The following is a 20585-nucleotide window of genomic DNA, read 5'->3' as shown; positions in this document are numbered from 1 at the left end:
TGGGCCTTTAACTTTCTTTTAAAAGAAGACTGTTTACTCCACCCCCCTTCCTCTTCACTAGCAGCCTCTCCTCAGAAGTCCTGTCCTACTTCTTGTTCCCTCCTTCACCCTGTCTCTTCTGGAAGTGTCCGGCTGGACTCATGACCCTTCAGAACATCTGGAGGTCTGTGGCCCCAGGGGACAAAGCCAGACCAGGTCATCTTGACCTATTTCAAGGTGCATGATTTGGGATTGAAGTCAGGTGACTTACATGGAGTAGTTTATTAATTTTGTTTCTTCTGTATTGGCATAAAATGTATTACTGTGTTTCATTTTTCATGTTCAGGTAGGTGACAGGTTAGCCTTACTCCTGTGATTCATCCTACTTGTGATAATAGTGGTAGAAAGGTTAATCTGCCTTAATTTCAGGTTTCTGTGTGATTTGGTTTGGGTTTTATTGTTCAGTTAAGTTAAACCAACTTTGTAAAATATCATTCTTTCCCTTAAAAACCACAACAGAAGTATTTCGTTGCTTGTTTTAAGCTCATTAGAACTTTTTGTGGATTTTTTTTTTTTTTTTTTGCTTTTGGTTTTTTTGGTTTTGTTTTTGTTTTTTTACTCTTTGTTTCAAGACAGGGATTCTCTGTAGTCCCAGCTCTATAGACCTGGCTGGCCTTGAACTCAGAGTGGCCTTGAATCCTTGATCCTGCTGCTTCCACCTCCCAGATTCTGAAATGATTGGCAAGCCCTACAGTTGCCTCTGCCTCCCTGAGTGCTGGGATTAAAGGCATGTTCCACTACTGCCCAACCTTTTTGTGGTTTTTAAACCCCTGTTTTAAGTAAAACTTTTGAGACCGTCTGAAATTTTAGTTTGCAAGTCTTTTGTATGTATAATATTATGTGATTGCCTATATTTTTAATTGTATGTATTCACAGCTTTCTGTTTTAACTCACATACTTCTTAATCCATCATTTATCATTCTATCATTTTGTCAGATAGACAGAAAGAGCTGTGATATTGTTTGATTTGTCAGTAATGGTTTAAAAAGGCAAAGGTAGTCATTGGCACCTAGGACTTGTACCAACAAGAAGCACTACCCCAGTCTTATTCAGACTCAAGCTTGAAGAAGAAGTGTTGGTAAAAGATAATTAGGAGGTGGCATTTTAAGGGGTGTATTTCATGTGCTGATGCTTGGATTTGAGATCTTAAGGTATGGCAAAGTTTATGTGTTGAAACTTGTAGCTTGTAGGACTTTTCAGCTCTGCGGGCATAGGCAATCAGATGTGTCCTAGAGATTAAGTCTGAGGTTTTCTGACATGGCAAGCAGTACTCAGAGAGCCTAGGAGACAGAGGGCAGGGTGCCGATAGGCTGGCCAGGCAGAGCAGGATGGAAAAGACCTGTGTTTCTATTGGAGTTTCATGTTTTAATCTAATTACCCCTGATACAATATTGAACTATGTACAATTTGATGCATTATTTTTATGTCTATAAGAATTAGATTTTGCTCTAAGTCAGGTCAGCTCTTTTGCTGAAAATCAAGGATTCATTGTGTGGTCAGTGAGTCCAATATAGGAGCAAACTGGGCTCACAGAGAGATTAGTAATTGCCCTGCTGAGCCCAGTTGTGCAAGTGGCTGAGAGTAGTGGTTGGCTCTCCTTCCCATGTTGGAGAGTAAAAAAAAGAAGCAAGAACCAAAATGGCAAAGCCAGGGGACTTGTAAGTACTGGGCTTAAGAATTTCCACTCACTGCTTTATTTGAGAAGATTTTGTGATATGACTTGTAACCAGCCTCTGCTCTCTGACCCTTAGCATGCTTTCTGCTAGTGACCATTGCATGACATTACAACTTTTCGCATGTTTGTGCTTGGTAGACTTGAGTTCTTAAGGTTGGCTGTCACCTCCCTTTCCTAGGCCTTGCACAGGACCAAGCCAAAGAGCAGTGATACTTAACATTATTGGGTACTTTGTGTTCCAGAAATTATACAGAGGCACTACCTGTGTCAGTTAATTTAGTCTTTACCCATCTGAGAGGCTGTTCATCCCAGTTTCAAATGCACAAACAAGGCACCAAGGAGTGGTCAGCTCAGCTCCATAGCTACACTAGAGCAGAGAGAGAGCGTGAAATGATTCTGCCTGTCTCGAAGGCTTGTGTGCTTTACTACTCTAGTAACCAGTTTTAGCCAGCCCTGGCGCCTTGTAGGAGCCAGCTGTCTGTTAGCAGAGACTGTACCACTAGCAATTGAACACCCTTTAAAAACACGGGAAAATGGCAAGACTTAAAAAAGGGTGTTTATCAGATAAAATAAGGTCAACAATGAGTTCAAGGATTGTGTCACTTTCTCAAACTTAAAAAATAGGCATCATAAAAAACTGAAAACTGGAGCCCTGCTTAATGATAGCTTACAGTCAGCTCACTCAAAGGGAACCTCATATCCTTACTCTTTTGTGTTTATTGGTTTTGTGGGTTTTTTTGTTTGTTTGTTTGTTTGTTTGTTCACCCCCCACCCCCAGAAGAAATGGGCAGCTGGTAAAAGAGTCTTATGTTGAACTTGATTTCTTTGAGCTTGGTATCACAAGATCACCCAGAGGGAAAACGTCTGGCTCCTTCATTTCAGAACTTGAAAATGTAAATGTCTCGTATTTTTGTTTCATTATTTTGTTGCAGTAATTTTTTTCTTCATTTATATTATTTCTACTACCTTTATCCCCTTCCAATTCCAATCCCCTACTACCTCTTAGAGCTCTTTTTCTTTAGTAGCTGTTGCCCTTGTATTTGTGTTTAGGACTGACCACATGGGATTGGATAACCTGTTTCTTTTATTTTTATTTTTTCCACTTTTATATTTGAAGAGCAGGCATCAAAGACAATTTTGGGAAATAGTCCACGTGGCCTCCAGGGATTGACCTTGGTTCATCAGATTTGGTAGCAAGTGCCTCTCCAGTGAGCCATCTTGCCAGCCCTGACATAATACTTTATTAATCCATGAGGTAGTTTATTCCTTTAAATTCAACTTTAATCTTTTTCTCCCTAAGGAAATAATAGCAGAGTTAAACTAAGGGTCTATGTGCTTAACTCCAGGGTGAACCTTCAGGGTTATAAAAGTTACCTAGCAGGCTGGGTGATCTAGCATAAATAAAAAGAAGATAAATAGATAATTTCTCCTTAGGGGTCACATGGTGTTTTCAAAGAAACAAACCCCAGAAGGTAACAAAATGAAGGGAAGTTGGACTGAAGTCAAGAGATAACTACGTTTCATTGAACATAGATATATCTCATTTCAGAGATAGTAACGTGGAAACTATGGTATCAGGGAAGGAACACTTAGTCTCAGGCTTTATGTGTCAGGATTGATTTCCACATAACAGAAAATGGACATTGGTGCTTGTCATGGGTCTTTCTCCTCATCCTATCTCCCCTATTTAGAAGTCTTAGTGGCACAAGATCTTTGGTTAGTTGAATTATTCCAATATGAGTTCACTTCGTTGCAGCATTTTCATTGGTAAAAAGCCTCTAAGAAAGTATCTCAGAGCGAGCATCAATGAAGCAAGTGAGCAAGTAGTATTAAGTTTGCAGCAGAACTGGGCTTAGGAGGGGATCAGACACTGCCTCCCCCGAGATCCCTGTACTTAGTTCTTCATCCTTACTGGGTCTTTACTTGCATCCTTACTTGTATCTTTAAAGTTGGCTCTATGACCAAGCTGTGACCAAGGTCACAGTTACATAATTGTGTTGTTTGTAAGATTGTCCATAGCATCAGTTGAATACTGTTTTTAGTCCTTGATCTGAAGAATTCTTGTTGGGAGGGAGATTGTGGGTTCAGAGTGTGTGCAGCAGTTACCACTTATAAAGGCCCTTTCTGAACCTTGATTGTCTAAAAATCAGACCAAAGATTGGTGGGGGTTAACAGTACTCTTGTTACCAGTTAAAGTACTGATCTGATTGTTAAATAACCAACTTGAAATGTTTGATTTTGACTGTTTAAGCATAGATTCAATTTTACATCTGCAGCTAGTGAATCCTATCTTCTGGGCCTGGCATCTTGAATTTTTTCACTGTTAACCTGTGAATCATTGCTCCTATTTCTTTCCTGTTCTAGATTTTTTTTTTTTTTTTTTGTTTTTTTTTTTGTTTTTTTTTTTTTGTTTTGTTTTTTGTTTCCTGCTATTCACAACACTTCTCCAGTCCTTCTTGTTCCATCAAATTGCACCTTGTTGGAAGATCTCTAGTCTAGCTGCTTTTACCACACTTGACCTTGGACTCATGACTGTCCTTTTACATTGTTTGACATGTCCTGTGTCTTGTGTTAGGCTTGTATCTCTAGGTTGATGCCAATCAGAGTAGGCAGGATGCATGGAAAGACATTGTGCAGAGATGTGGATACAAACCCTGTTTTCACCTTCTTACTTCTGTTTCTGTCCTGAAAGTGGGGACTTCACCTATAACCATTACAGAATTTTCCAGAGAAGGTGGAAAGTTCTGGCAAGCAGGGACACAGAATTTGATACCTAGGGTGCAGCATAGAGGAGCTGACCCTGTGCTGCTGTGGGGCTAAAGAAGTACCACAGTACACTGAAGAAATTAAATTCAGTCAGTGGGTAAGGCATCCTTGCCAGGTCTGGAGAGGATGTGACCACTGCACACAGGAGGGTAGGGATGGAGGGAGAAAAGTCAGGGCATAAGAAAAAGAAGGGAAGAGGAATATTTGATGTAAAAGGTGGTTTGAGGAGAGGTATAAGAAAGAAGCATGACTTTCTAAGAGAACCCAGTTTAATCCTTTGACAGGAATGTGCTGGTAACAAGAGGCCAGCCCAGCTAGTAAAATGCTATAGCCCTGGAATCTCATGCCAAAGGCTTTGAGTTGTTCGCAGTGGTTATGAGCCTTACTGATGGCAACACTGTAGCTGTATGAAGGTTACTCTGGCCCTTGGAGAATGGCTGCAGGCAGAGGAGCGCAGGTTCTAGGGAAAAAGTCAAACTAAGGAATTTGTATACTTTTCAACAAAGGGCCAGATGGTAAATAGTTGAGGCTTTGCGCCCTGCAGTGTCTTCACTTGGTGTGACATTGTTTGGCAGTGGCCTGTGTCATGCTTGTTTCTTCAGCTTAATTGCCAGTCAGAGTACAGAAAAGCAGGATACATAGAAGACTGTGCCATTGTGCAGAGATGTGAGTGCAGACCTGTAGCTGCTGACTTCAAACCTTGGTGGAAACAGTAGCTGCAGCTCATCAGAATGAACAGGCCTGTGCTGCCATAGTCACCTTTAAGGTGTACCTTGCTGGGCTGGAGAGATGGCTCAGCGGTTAAGAGCACTGACTGCTCTTCCAGAGGTCCTGAGTTCAATTCCCAGCAACCACATGGTGGCTCACAACCATCTGTAATGGGATCCGATGCCTTCTTCTGGGGCATCTGAAGACAGCAACAGTGTACATAAATAAAATAAATGAATCTTTAAAAAAAAAAAAAAAGGTGTACCTTGCTGACCACACTGTAAATCCTGACTCTCAGGCAGGCATCAGAACTGAGGACCTTTAGAATTTCTGTCTGTGTGACTTAGACCTATCAATACTTATTTTATTTGAAGTTAGTACAGCTTAATTTTCAATTTTTTTTTCACTTTAACTCACTCTACATACTGTTCTTTAAAGAAAAACTTTTTTTTTTCTGAAACAGGTTTGGTGAAAAGAGTACTATTGTCTTATACTTAGTGGTTCCTTTAAACAGCTTATTAAGATGCAGCTGACCCTCTTATCTATTCCCGGGTTGGGTTTCTTATAGTTGCATTGTTGAAGTTAATAAAGCAAATTTAGCCTCAAGCAGAAACCATTACTTTTTCTGGGGAGTGGTGGATGTTCTGCTCCTTAGTCAAGGTTTTGTTCTTAGCTGCTCCTTGGAATCTGGGCCATCAGGTATTTGATGGGGGACAGGGATGTGTCTTTGTGTAGCCCAGGATGTTGTGAAACTATCTAGACTGGGCTAGCCTTGAACTCAACAGAGATCAACCTGCTTCTTCTGCCTTGCTAGTTCTGGGATTTAAAATCATGTGTCATCCAGCTTTTGCTGAAATTTTATATGGTAGCTGTATTTGGAATGTTTTCAGACACTTCTACATCTTTTGAGTTATTTTTAGTAAATTAATATAGTGATAAATTGAATGGATTCACTTAAAAATATTTAACCAATTTTCCTTTAATATTTCCCCCATGTGATCAAACTTACTAATGAATTTGAGTAGCTAGTTTCATTAAGTTTTTTTTTTTTTTTTTTAAACCCATCCTTATGAGAGATGTTCTTTTTGGGATATTTTTGCTGGCTCTGCCTCTTGTGTGCTAGGATTAGTCCAGGCTTAGTAGTTCTTACTCCTATGGTAGTATCTGTAGATGGAGCTATTCTGATTTTTAAAGATCTTTGTTTAACTCAAGAAAATTGTATGGGCTGGAGAGATGGCTCAGTGGTTAAGAATGCTGACTGCTCTTCCAGAGGTCCTGAGTTCAAATCCCTTAACCACATGGTGGCTCACAACTATCTGTAATGGGATCTGATGCTCTCTTCTGGTGTGTCTGACAGCTACAGTGTGCTTACATAATAAAGTAATCTAAAAAAAAAAAAGAAGAAGAAGAAGAAGGAAAGAAAGAGAAAGAAAATGTGCTAATGCTACCATTGATCTTATCAGAAATTTCTTAGCAGGTAACTGTTCAACAACAGCAGTAGATATAGGCTTCCCAAAGTTTAATGTGTTCTTAAAAACACCAATTTTATTACTGACAACAGATTTTATTCATAATTTCCTCTGAAGTAAAAGACTTCACTCTTCATTTTTCAAAAAAAAATAAATAAATAAAAATAAAACTCTACCACATTTCAAAGTTTGAATGACCAGTATTGGTAAGCCATTCCAAAAGAAGATAGCGCTCCGAAAACAGTGGCAGTGAGGTGCTTTTCCTAGAGACAGGTGTGTACAAAGAAGCAGCAGACAGGCTTTGTGAGAGTATAGAAAAGCCTAGGCACATGATGAGGAGCAAGTGGAAGTCGGCGGTGTTTGCCAGGGACAGTCCTAAGGAAAACTGGCTCTTTGCCCTTTTTTTTTTTTTTTTTTTTTTTTTTTTTTTGCCACATGGATGTCCTGCAGGACTTGAGGGTGCTGCTGCATCATGGTGCTAGGCTGCCTGTGGCCTACACACAGAGGACAACCGTAAATCACATATATGTGACATTGTCAACACAGCTTTGACCCTTGGGTCCTCCAAGGGTTCCTGAGGGTTCCACAGACCAAGCATTGAAGACCACCGCTATGCAGGAAGCTGCTAACAGTGGAATGACCAGGACAAGGCAGGTTGAAAGAACAGCCACACCCTTTTGTCTGGCTAGATTTTATTGTTTTTGTCCCAGAACACAAAAAATAAAGTGTTATTTATAGAAAACCAAATGTTAGAGCCACAAAGAAGCTGAAAAAAAATGGAGACTCTGCCTGTTCTCTGATAGTCCTGAAATCCCTCATAAGTCCCCACTTGTAATTAACAGTGTGTGTGTTCTCAGCCATCCTTTGTATTCATCTGTTTATATTTTGTGATTTTATTCTTTTTTTTTCATAAGCAGCAGCTCTCATGAACTAAATTCTGTTTGTAGCTAACCTATTAGTATATAATTTGAGGCCCCCTCCCAGGAAGCTTTGTGTGTAGCTCCTTAGAGCCTGGCCACAACCATTGAGCTAAAACTGCTGGGTTAATGTCATTTCACATGCGAGGAACTTGATTTCCAGAAAGAGTGAGTGAGTCACTTGTGGATGCTATAGAGCTGTAGGTGTTTCAGTCAGGAGTTCTGTCCACGTGATGCTATACCCATGATCTTTCTCAGATGTGCTTGGTCACCTTCATCTGTTTCAGTCCATTTTTCTTGGTAGATGCATAGATTTTTGAATATAAGTGACCTTACCCATCAAACTGACTATACTTGGTACTACAAGTGATTGCCACAGTACAGTCTTGTTCATCCAGCTGCCTACCTTTAGACAGCCATCACAGAGAAGTAATCACATATCAGTAGCTGTACAAATGGTAAGAATTCATTTCACTTAACATTCTAGAGTCTCTCTTCACTTATGTTTTAAAGGGCAGGTTGACATGTCTGAAAAGGTGAGGCCCCAGTCAGACTATGAAGTCTGACTTAAAGCACATGTCTTTAATCCCAGCACTTTGGGAGAGCAGAGGCAGACAGTTCACTGAGTTCAAGATCAATCTGATCTACACAGAGTTCTAGGACAACCAGGGCTGTACTTTACCCTGTTTATAATCATCATCATAGATAAATAAGTAAAATGCATGGCACCTCATGAATCCATGTATAAAAAGCCTACAGAAATGTGCTAGCATTTAACCAAGAGGTGCTTTGCAGTTACTGAACAAGGAAACCTAATTGCCTCTAAGAGCAGTGAATCAGGAAGTTGAGTCATGCTTCATACCTGGTGAACGCAGCATGATATGCTTGCTGAGTGAGAGCACTTGCCAAGCAGTGAGCCTGTCTGTGTAAATTATAGTTAATGCCCAGGTCAGAATGCTATTTGGCAGTTAACATATGTCACCTGTGGTGGTGATGGGATTGTAGTTGAAGAGTTTTGCTTTTATTTTACATCTCTTTAATTTTGTTGCATACCAAGGTGCCTTTTGTTTTATAATAATAGGGAGGAAAAGGCCAGCCAAAAGAATCAGATTGTTGGTAATAGCCAGGAGGTGGCAGATCTCCCGGGAATTCCTAGTGAAGATCTTGGGGGTTGACAGTCCACTTTCCCAAGGCATACTGGCTTTTGTAGATTCTTTAGACTGCCATTTTGGCCTTTTTAAGGTTTTATTTTTAATTGTCCTGTTCTGGTTATCTAAAACAACAAAACAGCTGTTTATAAAAGCTCGTTTAATACAGAGGTCTAGATTTAAAGCCCTAACTGTCATTGAAGCAAGATGGTGCACACCTATGAATCTATACCGTCTTAAACACTTAAAACCTGTCAGTTCTGTCACTGTTGTGTGTAGGGACCTGTATTCAAGTCCTGGTCATTTGTCACATCTTGATATACCTTATAGATTTGTCAGTAAAAACACCAGTAGCAATGTAGTGATAGCAATAATGAAGGTCCTCACATCCTCAGTACCTAGTTAATTCAACATTTGGTCTTGTTTGGATTTCTTTAAGAAATAAAAGCTACCATTAAGAGTTGAAGTCTATAAGTGCACTTTCTCAGTTGCATGCCTATACCTCCTTACCCACAGCAGCAGTCTGCCATACAGTGGTGTGCAGAGCTTGCCCCTGCCTGAGCTGGTCAGTCAGTGCACAGATAGTTTCTGCTTGAGCAGACTGACTAGGATCACCTTCTCTGCCTTTTCCTACATTTTCCCATATCTCCTCTCTCGTTAACTTTGATTCCATTCAGTGCCAAATGTCTCTCTACATGGACTGTGCCACTGTGTATTGTATCAGAAAGGATGTGAAGCAGTTGTCAGAAATCATTCAAGATGTCAGAGCTGATCCTTGAAATAATGTCCCCTCTGTTTGGAATCCTGCTAAATTTAGGTATTAAATTGGAGACATATTTAAAACAGACACTAAAAATGTTTAACCTGTTTCCAGTTTGTTTACCTTTTGTTTAAAAAGATCAAAATTTAACAGTTTAAAGAATAATTAGTATACATCAAGAAAACGTTTTTGTATAGCTCTCTGTGGTCTAGGTAACAGACCTAGACCGCCTTCTGTGAAGGGGGAACTTTGTGGATGAAAAAGTAAGCACTGTATACATTATCATTTCATTTCTTTTCTTCAGATAGAGATTGAACCCAGGGCTTTAGACATACAAGGCAAGCATTCTTCTGCTGAGCTACATCCTTAGATCTTTTTTATTTTGAGAAGGTTCTTGCTGATTGCCCAGATTGGCCTCAGGTCTCTTCAGATGTTGTTAGCCAATGATCTTGTCTTGGCCTCCCAAGTAGCTGAAACTGTGGGTGTGTGCCACTGTCTTGAGCTAAATTATCACTTTGGGTGTTTGTTTGTTTGTTTTTACCCCAAGTCAAGCTCGCACTGTGTAGACTGGTCTGAAGTCAGCCTCGTGAGTTGCTGGATCTCAGGCATGTGCACTCATTTCAGCGGCTTTTACCTCATAGTTTTTTCATTATCCCCAGCCAGACCCTTGTGCCCATGAGCATTCTCTTCCTCCCCTCTGTTGCACTCCTGCCAGGCATACTAGGCATACTACACTAAGTCTCTAGGGATTCTGTGTATAAAGTAGAAGAATACTATTCATCCTGCTCTCTCTGCTTGGTTGGAACATCAGCACTTGCTTCAAGACTTTCCCATTTTATGGTACAATCAGATGAAAACTTTGAAAGCATGAGTATTCAACATACTTGTTCATTATACTGTTTTTTAGAACTTGTTCTTCTTGTTAAAAGTTTCATTGTCAAACAGATGTATTCCTTAAAAGCAGTTTGAGATTGAGTGAATGAACTAATCAAAAGTAACTTTTCTGTTTTTTTCCTAAGGCAAATGATAAAATGAAGATTGGTAATTTTCTTTTTATCTGAAGTTTGATAAAACTAATGTGTTTTGAGTAATTGACATGTTGGCAAACTTAGCTGTTGTACAATTTCTTCAATTTAGACAGAGCTTTGAGTTCCTGCATGTATGTTTAAACATACTTCAGTGTGTAGGAAACAGAGTCTTTCTTGTAAGAAACAAGCAGTTAGGAAAGATGAGCAGCCTTGCGTTGCTATATAATCAGTTAGGTTTAAAGGTCCATCCTGAAATTCTGAGATGTTTCTCTTTTTTGGTACAGTTCTCAAAATGATGACTTTTTTTATATAGATAGGGAAATCTCGGGGTCATTATGGTAGTCTGGCTGTGTCTAAAGTACAGCAAAGAGAGAGTGAAGAGGACTTTAATTGTTAATTTCATGGTGCTTAGGATTGAACACAGGACCTAGATGTTTTGAGACAAGGAGCCCAGACTAGCTTCCATTTTAAGATCTTGCCCCCACCTTCCTGGTGCTGTTACAGACCTGAACTACTCTCCCAGCACCTGCAGAGAGGCTTTCCAGAAGAAAAGTGATTTAGATGACTCCTCACTACAGATAGTGTTAGCTAGATAGGAGCAGTGGCATTGCCCTATGTACATGTGGTCCGAAAATGTGAGCACTACTAGATAGCTAACTGGATACCATGTTGGGAGCTTGCGGGGAGTCAGTTATGAGTCTTTTTATACTGACTCACTACAGCCTTCCTGGACTGAGTTGTGACTATGGGTGACATGACAGGATTGATGTGTGAGAGGAGCAAGAAAAAGTAGAAAACAGGAAGACTTGTAGCAGAAATACTTGAAAGTAGTAGGTCATAGAAAGTAAACGGGAGAATAAAATGAAGGTATGGGACAATACAAAAATAGTGAGAGTTTAAAATTGCATGTCAAACATGTTAAAAAGCAAAGATTACTCTGGCTGAGGTAATCCACATAGGCTGGTAGGATGTTACATATGTGGAAAATACATTAATGTTCAAGGGTATAGTAAGAATGTTGATGTCATTACAGACAGTGGACTTCATGATGCCAGGGTACTTTGGAATCCAGTTAGCTAGCTTGTAACTCCTCACATCATAAGACCACAGGTCTTACAGGGTAGTGCTCCTTTGCTGGCTGACAGTAGGTAGACTTGCCATGATTGATGTATTTTGAACTTACTAAAAGAATTTCTAAGGAGATAGCAAGATGATTCAGTAGGTAGGGGCGCTTGCTACCAAGTATTGATAACTTTAGTTCAATCTCCAGGCCCCACATGGTGGAAAGAGAGAAGGGACAAAACAAGTTGTTTTCTGACCTTCACATAAATACCACACACACGCTTATTTAATAAAGGAATTCCTACAAGTGAAATTCCATATAAAAATGATAGCCTGAACTTTTTGTAGTATGCTAGTGAAATTACATTATTATAAGGCCCTCTGAATAATGACTATTTTGTTTTATGATACATTTTGTTTATAACAGTTTATAATAGTTTTATATAAACTACATATATAAAATCTATCCCTTTATAGAGTTTGTAGCCATCATAGCCATCTTTTTTATTTATTTATTTGTTTGAAATGTGTTTTCTCTGTATAGCCCTGGCTGTGCTGGAACATTCTTTGTAGACCAGACAGGCCTGGTACTAAGAGTACTGAGATTAAAGATGCACACACCACCTACCTGAAACTAAATGATACCTTTTGAGAGGGAGTAGTCCTCACTGTGTAAATCAGGCTGGCCTTGAACTCACATTTTTTTCTAATCTGAAAAAAAAAAAAAAACTCATTACTTTTCTCCCTCTACCCCAGCTAAATAGTTTATTGTATATTTTATGCTTAGAAATTCTGTAGCTTTTCCTGTTCTTTAATACATAAAGTCATGTGAGACAGTTTTTCACATCTGGCTCCTTTTATCCCTATCCTAGGGTACATCAACACTTCTTTTCCTTTTCCAATAAACAATAGTCAAATGTACTGATGAATATACTACTATGTGTTAATCCATTCACTGCCTAAAGAGATTCCTCCACTCCAGCTCATGAATAATGCAATTTAAGAATATTCTACAGGTATTTGTAGACTTGTATTTTTAACTCTCTTGACATATACCTAGACATGGACTTGTTTGGCCATTGGCTATGTTCAGCATTATCTGCCCAACTGTTTTTCTAAGACAGTTATTTACATTCTCACCGTGGATATACAGTGGTTCCAATTTCTCAACATTTCATCAGTCTTTGTTAATAATTATCTAATTTTAACTATTTTGATTGTTGTAAAGTATTTCATGGTTTTGATTTGCAGATCCCTAGTGATTATTTATTGAGCTCTGTTTCCTGTGCTTACTAAATACTGGCATGAGTTTGAAAATCATTTGTTCAAATACTTTGCCTAGTTTTTTTTTTTGTTGTTGTTGTTATTTTGTTTTGTTTTGTTTTAAGATTTATTTCATGTATATGAGTACACTCTCACTGTCTTCAGACACACCAGAAGAGGGCATCAGATCCGATTACAGATGTAATCCACTATGTGGGATTTGAACTCAGTAAGTGCTCTTAACTGCTGAGCTATCTCTCCAGCCCACTTTTCTTAGTTTTAATGACCTTTTACTTTTTCTTTTAAAGGTCTGATGTAGTTTAGTCTGTCTTCAAACCTTGATCTCCTGATCCTCCTTCCTCTACCTTCCAAGTGTTCTAGGACTGAGGTTTGTTCCTGGTGTTTTGTTTTTGTTTTTTGAGACAGGTTATCGCCTTGTAGCCCTGGCTATCCTGGAACTTATGTAGATCAAGCTAGCCTCCAACATTCCTCCCATGTGCTGGGATTAAAGGTGTGTGCTATACACACCGGCTTTGTTCGGGTTTTTTTAATGATTCATTTATCTATTTTATGTGCATTGGTTGGTGTTTTTACCTGCATGTATTATGTCTATGTGAGGGTGTTAGATCCCCTGAAACTGAAGACAATTGTGAGCTACCATGTTTGTGCTGGAAATTGAACCCGGGTACTATGGAAGAGTGCAGCCGTTGCTCATAGCCACTGAACCATCTCTCTAGCCCTTTTGTGTGTGTTGGGGGTGGGAGGTAGTGGGTTTGGATGTTGTGGGAATACAAAAGCTAAGGCAATTTTGTGGAGTTGGTTCTCTTCACCTTTATCTAGGTTCTGGGGCTTGAACACAGGCTGTCATGGTTGCATAGCAAACACTATTCAGTGAGCCATCCTCTTGGCCAGCTTTTGTTTCCTCCAAAGAATATTTTGTAGCATAGCTGCTTAAGGCTTTAAGATATTTTAAGAATTTGTATTAAGCGGAATGTTGGTGGCAGTGCCTTTGCCTCTTCCAACATTCAGGAGGTGGGGTAGGTGGATCTCTGAGTTCAAGGCCAGCCTAGTCTACAGAGCAAGTGTCAGGGCAAACAGCTACACACAGAAACTCTGTCTTTAAAAAAATCAAAGAAGTAAATATAAAATAAAAATTTATTTCATATAAAATTATTTTATAATATTCATGACTTCTATATAATAAGTTACCTTTAATTTTCATATTATAAGTATCCAGATGCATCATTTTGGTTGACCAAAATATATGACTGTAATATCTCTGTGCAAGTCTAGTACCTTGTTAATTCTTGTACCTTTTTAGTGAATTTTGAAATAAATAAGAAAGCTTGAGTCTTTCAAGTGTGTGCCTTTATTGTTATCTTACAGTACTGTTATATTTCAGTGTATGCGTCTTACATTTCTTTGTCGATCTTATAAAAATTAGAAATCTGTTGTTGTTTTGGGGTTGCTTATTGCTACTTTATAGACATGAAGTGGACTTTGCAGTGGCTTAGTGTCCTGAATATTAGCTGAACTCATTATCCTGAAGGTTTTAAGATTGTAAACACTACAGCCTCATCTATGAACAGTTTCTTTTTCTTGCCTAGTTGCCTTGACCAGCATCTTTGGAAGAATATGTACTAGACATCACAGAGTACCTACACATTCTTGTTTCTGATTTTAGAAGAATCTTCAGACATTAAGTAACCTCTTCTGTGGTTTGCAGAAGTCATTTGACAGTTTGAAGAAGTTTCCTTCTATTCTCAGTTTATTGTTACTGTGAAAAGGTTCTGGATTTGTCAGATGTGCTATCTGCATTGGTGGTCATGACTGGCTTTTGTCCTTTAACTTCCTTAATATGTTACATTGAGTGATATCCATTTGCTAAGCTAACTTTGCCTTCCTCTGATATATTTTCCTTTTATTAAAAGTTTCCTTTAACAGAAACTAAGATTTAGTTGTCCCTTATTTTCCTATTTTGCAGTAATTTATCTCAGCCTTTTTTCTTTTAACTGATAGAATATAATTCAAATTTGACACTGATATTGTAGTGTCAAAATCATCTCCAGAGCTCTTTTTTTGTTTTGTTTTTAATATAGTCTATTCACAATTTAATGACACTCGATTTTGGGTGCTTTGAGATTAAAGTGTTCCTATAAACATCTCTTACATCCTTGGTTTGCCTTTAAAAAAAATATTTGATGGAAGATTATAGTTCTACTGTTTTGTGTTAGTGGTTCTTTTCTTTTGTTCTTTAAGTCAAGGTCTCATGGAGCCAAGGTTTGTATTGAACCCTCTTCAGTCCTCCAGTTTGCAGGAATTGCTTGTAAGCATCACCTTGACCAGCTATTGTCTCTGTTTATGTCTGGCTTTTGAGCAGAGATACTATTTGCCTTTGAATGATCTACATCATAAAGCAAATTTAGAAGTGTCTTGGAGAGATGATTTAGTGATTAAGAGCATAGACCTACCAAAGGACCTGGTTTCAATTCCTGGCATCCATAGGCAGCTCACAACTGCCTGTAACTTCAGTTCCAGGGCTTCCAACACCCTCTTCTGACCTCCTTAGGCACCAGGCATACATGTAGTACATAGACATAGAGGCAAGATTCCTAATCATACAATAATATAATTTTTTTATTTAAAAAGACAAAATTAGCCTGACTGATGATATATACTCTTATGATCCCAGCATTTGGGAGACTGAGCCAGGATGACATGGGATTCCCTGTCCCCCACCCCCAAATAAATATCACATAGAAACTCTGTACACAAATCTGTTGGTAGAACAATTTTTATTTTTCCGTACGATTTCTTTCCTCTATGATTATACCAGAATATGCGAGCATTGCCTGGCTTACCTGACACTCTCAATAAAACTGCATCACTGAAAAGCAGCTAATGTCTGTGTTGTGGATATGTAGTGATTTCCTCATAGAAATGTTTGTGTGTGAGGAAGTGCCGATGTTCAGGTGACTTTTTTCTGGAGATTCTTTATTAGAGTCATCTATCCTAGAAGTTTCTGCATTGTGTGTTTCCTTAGTACAGCTGCAGAATATGAAGAGTGTTCTCCCCTCGGCCTGCGCTTGCATTTCACAAGCCAGAGACATGAGTGGACTTCAGTGGGCAAGTTCTGATCAGTATAGTAAGAGCTGCTCAGGAAAGACAGTAAAGAGCCCTCAGCTGAGAGGGAGTTAAGAAATGCTGCTTGGCCAAGATATCTGGCAAAGCCAGTAGAGATCAGGCACGTGCTTAATTAAGCATTCTCTGGAGTTGCAAAGATCACTGAGAAACAGAAGGTATGTTTGGTCCATCATGGGGTCATCTTAGGACCAAGTTCTTGAGGAGCAGGATCTGAACAGTGCTACAGAAGAGTAGGGGAAAGTTCCGGGGGTGAAGACATGGCTGTTTCCTTCTAGTATGTTTCTAAGTGAATCTATAACCCAGTATGTGACTAGTTTACCAGTGGTGCAGTCAGTGACAGATGAAGGTAGGAGCAGTTGTGGAAGGAACATCCAAGGGTTGAAGGAAATCTGAGCTTAGGTGAGCAGAGCTGGAGAGAAGGCTAGGTTATTGGCTCCCAGGTGTCACTGGGTTATAGAGTAAAGGAGGCACAGAGAACCTTGGAGGAGGTAAAGGTCAAACTGTGGTGAGTAAAGTCTAAATGGGTAAGTTTAGCTAATGGGCTTAAGATCTAGATTGCCAGCTGGGGTAAACAGGACTCAGGAAGGCCTACAGTAGCATGATAGATGTGCACAGTGGCCTAGGCCCAGGTATGCGGCAGTGACCACACAGCTGGAACATCTGCAGTATAGCCAGGGCTATGAGGGTGAGCACAACCAGGACTTTCCTCTCTCCAACATGACTCCACCCCAGCCCTGACCTAGCTAATAGGATTTTTTTGGTTTTGGGTGTGGCACTGCTATAGTTACTACCTAGTCCCACCCCCTCCATAATCAATCATCCTGGTTCTAAGTTTTATATCAGTAATGTTAACACTGAGTAGGTGCTTCTGCTTTTTATGGATGTTAGTAACTTAGTCACTTTCATTGTTCTGTGGTATATATCCATTCTCATGAGTGGACATTTGAGTTGCCCTCAGGGCACTTGCTTATACCTTCTTCAACCTTGACTTGGTATAAAACCTTTTTTTCCCTAGAGGGTGGTTAGTATTCATTTATCCATCTCCCTGAAACCTTTGTGTGGCTATTAGCTCTGATTCCTTTTGTGTGGTCGGAGTCTTTCTTGCTTTGTACATGTCCTTGTCCTGTACCTATGCATGGGTTGTGACAGGCTCATCAGCCCTTTGGCCTGCAGACCTTTGCACCTAGGAAACTCTGGCCCTAACCCTGATATTCTCTCATCTTACAACTGTCAACAGGGCCATGAGCCACTGAAACCCATCTTCCAGCTGCGTTCATGCTCCTTGCAGTTTTTAGGCTTCTTACATTTCAGGTAAAAGTGCCTTCTCAGTCAGGCAGGGATGACAATAGCTGCCTCCCAGGCAGAGCTTACCCTGACATTAGCACATAAGTGCTGTTAGTAGACAACAGAACCAAAGATGTTAGTGGTCACTGTTGATCCTTTATTGGTGGATGCTTGTTTTCTTCCAAGTGTCTGCTTCGTTTGGTTGGCTGTTCTCAAATCTGCAGGACCTGAGTTGTGGACTTTGTTTTAAAAGTAGGGCCACTGTGAAGACAGTTCTGTGAGCAAGTGGTCTTGGAGAACTGTCTGCCTTCTGCAATCTTCGGCATTTTTGAGAGGTATCGTGGGGTGGGGTGGGGGTGCTAGCCCATCACCCAGAATCACAGGAACATAAAATGGAATAGACCCAGGGAATGTTACCCTAACTGAAGCTATTTGGCCTTAGGGCAGAGAAGTGACTTAATGTCAGACATTGCTCAAAATAGCTGGAATCGTCTACAATAAAGTCATCTAAATATCCAACAAGACTTTCTGTATCAGCCAGACCACCACCTCACAACAAAGAGCCTCAGTAGCCCCTTTGTGCCAGTGCAGTGAAATTGCAGCCAGGAGTCATGTGTGGGCACTCTAATGGGCAAAGAGAATAACCTCAACAAATGTGGTAATCTAGAAATTGCTGGTTGCCTTCTATTAACACCATTTTTATGCTTTTAGTTTCAGTCTACTATTGTAAAAAGGCATCTATCACAATAAATTGATGTCGATCATTTAAATTTTACTGGTTTTTGCAATTTGTTCACATTTAGTTCATGTTTATATTTTAGCTTTAGAGCTTATTGACCATTACAAAGAACATTATATTATATATCCTCTGAGTATGAATGAATAACATAGATTTAGTCTCTTTCGGGACAGAAAAGAAAGTTTTAGTTTCACTCAAGCATATTAAGTTATTTGGGGTAGTTTTAGGGTGATAGGTTGGAGGTGTGGCTGAATGGCACTTGCCTAGTATACATGAGACCCTGACTTCAGGTGGAGAGAGGGTAGGTGTTGCTAATCAAAGTCATTCAACTGGGCATGGAGGCTTATGCCTGTTAATCCCAGCTCTTGGAAAGTAGAGGCAAGAGGATCAGGAGTTCACAGTCAACCTAAACTACATGAGACCGTCTGTCAAAAAAGGGTAGGGGGCATAGTCTAGTCCTTATGCCACATCCAACTGAAGCCTTTTGAGAAAAGGAGCTGACCCCTTGGTGTCAACAAGTAATACCAATGTAGTCAAGCCAACTCTAAGGTGTCTTCAGGGAACTTCTGGCAACTATTTGATTAGAGCCCTTGTGCAGTGCATTTCTGACTTTCCACTGTGTCAGTTTATTGAATGACAATAGATTCACTAGGTGTGGTAGTTTCATTGGTTTCGATATGCCAGGTAGTTAGTTCTTTCTTTGACTGCCAGCTAAGGTAAACACTGGTTCTTTTGTTTGCATCATTAGTTACTAATAGTAATGCTCAAATCATGCATTACAGATCATCTAGTAATACATGTATATAGGTTACAGAATGGCTACAGAGGTTAGAGGCCCCAGTAGAAGTCAAGGAATTGCAAAGAAGCCTGAGAAACAAAAGCAGGTGGAGAGGCAAAGGAGTAAGAGGGGCCTCCTGGAGATGCTGCTATAGTTAAGCTGCAGAAGTGAGGTGTTGCGAGCTGGAGGAGGAAAAGGACAAGACAGATCCAGGTAAATGTATGGGACGAGTGACAGGTCCAAACAAGAGTACTAAGTTGAATGAACAGGCAGCAGTTAGAGCAGGTTACACCACAGACCACACCAAGCTGAAATTCCTGAGACAGTCAGGAGTTTTCTGCTTTTGGTGCCTTGAATCATACCCCAGGTGGTCAGATGGCAAGTTGGTAGAGCCATCACATCACAGTGTTTGGTGTCTGCCTCTGTATAGGTTTCATTTGAGGGAGCTACACCTTTTTCCCAGTCTAAACATACCAGACTTGGCTTTCCTGGTAATAACTTTAATATACGTTTGTGCTCATGTACTTTAATAAATTTACAGGACAGCACCCTTCTACTTTGAAGAATAATTGCTTATCACCCTAGCTCTGTGTGGGGTATGTGGTGTGGTGCCAGACAGATAGTGTTTGTTTACAGTGTCTACCTAAGTGCAGTCATCACCCGTTCTCGCAGTAGAATCAAACGCTGCTTATAAAGTGAGTTAGTTGAGGCGGAGCACAGTTTGATCTCATCATACAACTCTTAAGAACTGCATCTAGTTGCTGGGTGATGGTGATGCACTCCTTTAGTACCTCTAGGGAAGCAGAGGCAGATGGTCAGGCTGGAGAGACGGCTCAGTGGTTAGAGCACTGACTGCTTCCAGGGGTCCTGAGTTCAATTCCCAGTAACTACATGGTGGCTCACAACCATCTGTAATGTGATCTGATGCCCTCTTCTGGTGTGTCTGAAAATAGCTACAGTGTACATATAATTAATAGATAGATAGATAGATAGATAGATAGATAGATAGATAGATAGATAGATAGATAGATAGATCTTTTAAAAAAAGAAACAAACAAGCTGGTCTGATCTACAGAGTAAGCTCTAGGACAGCCAGAGCTAAACAGAGAAAACCCTATCTTATAAGCCCCCTCCCCACAAAAAGTTTCTGGTCATTTGAAACTTCTTTTCAGTAGTTTCAAGCTTTGGTTCTATTACTTAACTGGTAGAGAAGGTGCTTATAGCTCTGCTGTAGGCTCTGTTCTAGTCTGCCTTTCAGATGTTGTAATAAACACCATGACCAAATAAATGAGACTTATTTGAATAAGATGAATAAGAAAGGGCTTATTTCAGCTTCTCAGCTCATTGAGAGAAACCAGGACCAGAACATGGAGAGCTGGAAATGACCTTGGAAGCTGGGACCTTGGAAGGAAGCTGCTTGCTTGTTTGCTCTTAGCTTGCTCAACTAGCTTATACAGCCAAGGCCAACAGTGAGTTGTGTCCTTGAATATCAACTGCAATTAAAAAAATGCTTCACCTGGTAGTGGAGCATACCTTGAATCCCTGCACTTGGGAGCCAGAGGCAGGCAGATCTCTGTAAACTTAAGGTCAGCCTAGTCTATGTAAAGAGACCTTGTCAAACACCCACCTTTCCACCCAACCCCTTCCACCTTGCCAAGAAAAAAAAAAGATAGAAAATGCTGCGGGCCAGTTTGATTGAGGTGATTTTCGTTGAGGTCCTCTCTTCTCAGGTAATTCTAGTTTTGTGTCAACTTGACAGCTGATTCTGACCTGAGAAACTGTATAGTATTTATCTCTCCAAAAAT

The 20585-nt window shown here is 39.9% G+C and overlaps 1 protein-coding gene across 1 annotated transcript in view; it reads left to right on the top strand.

Moving 5' to 3' along the window:
* PPP2R2D (protein phosphatase 2 regulatory subunit Bdelta) overlaps positions 1-20585 on the top strand; it is a 37804-nt gene that overhangs the window by 2058 nt on the left and 15161 nt on the right. The gene's annotated exons all lie outside the window — the stretch shown is intronic.

The sequence above is a fragment of the Micromys minutus genome, assembly GCF_963924665.1.
Source record: "Micromys minutus genome assembly, chromosome: 2".
In the NCBI taxonomy this organism is placed as follows: domain Eukaryota; kingdom Metazoa; phylum Chordata; class Mammalia; order Rodentia; family Muridae; genus Micromys; species Micromys minutus.
The sequence above is the reverse complement of the archived record's forward strand: the minus strand, read 5'-3'. Positions and strand labels throughout refer to the sequence as shown.